Genomic DNA, 3,298 nt, shown 5'->3' on the forward strand with positions numbered 1-3,298 from the left:
GACCCCTAAACCTTCTTATCTCACACCTACGCAGCAGCTTGCAATGGTGCCTGTATATACTACACCACTACGCCAGTTAGCTGAAATGTCTCTAGCAGAGAGAGAATCCCAGCCGTCTACCACCCCACTTCCCTCTGCTCTAGTCCAGCCATCCGCCCCCCCCTCCCCACTCCCCTCTGAGCGGCTTGAACAACCTGCAAGGCTGTATCCTCCGTTACCTGACAGTGACAGCAACAGCGAATCAAGTGAGGAGTCACCCACAGTATCACCTGAGTTGGGGCTAGGAATTGTTGACAGTTCACCTTCTAATAGCTCTAGCCCTACTGCCCTATGGACTTTGTCCCCATGTCAAGTAACTGTGCTTCCTCATCAGCCTCAGGAGTTTTGGGCATTTGTTAGGAAGAAAACAGCTGAAGAAAAGAATTGGGACATGATAGAAAGATTAGGTGCTCCAAGAGTACTTCAGGAGAACAGTGCTAATGGAAATGTTGCCTGTGATAACCCTATGGCTTTTCCAGTTTTTAAAGCAGCTCCTGGAACAGGGCAGGATGATAGTCATCACGTCTTTACCTGGAAGATTGTGCAAGATCTCCAATCGAAAGTAGCTCAGTATGGTATTAATTCCTCAGAGGTAATGCAATTAATACGTGTAAGTAATGCAGATTTGCTTGCACCTTATGACATCACCTATCTTGCTGCAATTCTATTCCAGCCAGTACAATACGGTGTATTTCAAGAAACTTGGAGGCAAGTGGCTGAGCGCACAGCTTTAACAAATATGCAGCTGCCTCAACACGACCCTCATCATGCTGTGGGTGTTGATGCCTTACTAGGCACTGGGCCTTTTGCTAACCCAGATATACAGGCAAGGTGGGATGCTTCAATTTTGGCACAAGCTCAGCAAATTGGCATGAGTGCTTTAATCAAAACAATAGAAATGGCAGTTCCAAAACAGAAATATGTTACTATACAATAAGGGATGAGACAACCATTTTTGCAATTTGTGGAAAAACTTGCTGCAGCTATTGAGAAACAGGTAGATGATGAATCTTTGCAACACAAATTGTGTATACAATTGGCTAAAGAAAATACAAACCCAGACTGCAGAAAAATTATCGACACTTTACCTGGGGAACCCACATTGCTTGAAATGATTACTGCTTGCTCGAAAGTTGGTTCAGTAGAGCATAAAATGGCAGCTCTTGCTGCAATTCTAAGACCTTCATCGAAATGCTATAATTGTGGACAAGGGCATGTAAGGGCACAGTGTAATATCCAGAAAATAACATCTAAGTCAAGTGCAACCAACAATGTTGTGTGCAATCATTGTGCTAAATTTGGGCACTATGCCAAACAATGCAGGAGTTAATATCATGCATATGGTCTGCTGTTGCAGGGAAATGAAAGAAGAGCAAAAAGGGGCCTGTGGGAAAACAAATACCCCAACAACCACAGCAGCAGATACGGGCTTTCCTAGCACTGCAAAGCTACCCATTTGCAAGACATACTCAGGGGCAACAAGTGGCTCTGCAGGGACTGATATACCCACTGCCGACACAGTAACCATTCTGACAAAAAAAATATGCAAAGTGCCCCTCAATGCCTATGGTCCAATAGGATGGGGATTGAGTGCGTTTTTGATAGGAAGATCAAGTACTACACTTAGAGGTATTCATGTGCATCTAGGACTTATTGATGCTGATTATTTAGGACAGATTCATGCTATGGCATCCATTGATGACCCTCCTGTCACTATTCAGAAAGGAACTTGCATTGCTCAAATTGTACCATTTGTGAGTTCTGTTCCAAATACAGTGGACCAAAGTCGCAGCACAGGAAGCTTTGGATCGACAGGAGTACCTCAAGTGTTCTTGACTGAGAAAGTAACAGAGAACCGTCCAGAAAAGACATGCATCCTCACCGCCAGTGGATGTCATCCAGGAACTATATCAGTAACAGGTTTGATTGATACTGGACCAGATGTCACAATACTCTAGCGACTTTGCTGGCCTTAATCCTGGCCTCTCACTCATGCAAGTTTTGGACTTCTGGGGTTGGGTGGTGTTGCAGTGTGTTGTAATAGCCTGTTTTAAACTTCCGGGTCCCTTCCCCAGTGTGCCTATACCTCTTCCCCTTCCCCCTCGCCCCCTTGCTGAGTGAGTCCTGTCAATCAGGCTTAACATTCCAGGAAGGTTGTCGTGTGGTTGGTCAAGTTCAAAAGATGGCCCTATGCCCAGAGGTTATTGGCCTGTCTGGGTGTCATCCTCCCCTGAGAGCCTGCCCCTCCCATCTGGTTGGAGGCTCACCTGTCCCTCCCCTTCCCCTGTCCCTGAGCTTAAAAGCTGAATCAAGCCATGCGGTCGTGATTCTGTTGGAGCTGTTGCCAAGATTCAGACCTCTGTGACCATGGAATAAAGCTCTGGATATTAACTCTCCAGCAGAATCCGCCTCCTTCTTCCTCACCATTAGCCTGAAGCCTTCCCTCCTGAGGTAAACGGAGTTCCTAACAGTCCTGGACTTGTTCAGATGCCCAGCTGCAACCTCAAGCAATCTAAAGGTGTCTCTGGGGTTATACACCACAGTTGCCGCCTTTGGCCTAGCAGCAAGGGTCAGACTGGCCCAGGCACAATTTACCTGGTAATATTGGGATTCATATTCCAATAGGGTGGTGCTACAACAGGTGGTTTGTCAGCCATTGTAATTAATGTGAAACATCCTGATGGCCAACAAGCTAACATTTGACCCTATGTTGCCAATGCTCCTCAAAGTTTGTGGGGATGAGATTGGTCATCTCAGTGGGGTGTCAAAATTACTACGGATTTTTAATAGGGGCCACTGTGATGTTGGACAATGAATGTCCAGTTGTAGCCTTGACATGGTTGACAGATAAACCCGTCTGGGTTGACCAATGGCCCCTTACTACTGAAAAGCTTACTACCCTGCAAGAATTAGTCACAGAACAATTGAAAGCAGGACATATTGAGGAATCATTTAGCCCCTGGAATACCCCTGTTTTTGTAATAAAAAAGAAATTGGGAAAATGGTGACTTTTACATGATTTACGGCAGATAAATGCTGTAATGGAAACAATGGGAGCTTTACAACCAGGCCTTCCTACACCTACAGTGATTCCACAGGAATGGCAAATTGTTGTCATTGATTTGAAAGATTGTTTCTTCACCATTCCGTTGGCTGAGCAAGAGAAAGAAAAATTTGCATTTACTGTGCCTTCCATAAATCGTGATGAACCAAATAAAAGATATCAATGGAGAGTACTCCCCCAAGGCATGAAAAATTC

This window comes from Zonotrichia leucophrys, unplaced genomic scaffold (genome assembly GCF_028769735.1).
Source record: "Zonotrichia leucophrys gambelii isolate GWCS_2022_RI unplaced genomic scaffold, RI_Zleu_2.0 Scaffold_72_229719, whole genome shotgun sequence".
Taxonomy (NCBI): domain Eukaryota; kingdom Metazoa; phylum Chordata; class Aves; order Passeriformes; family Passerellidae; genus Zonotrichia; species Zonotrichia leucophrys.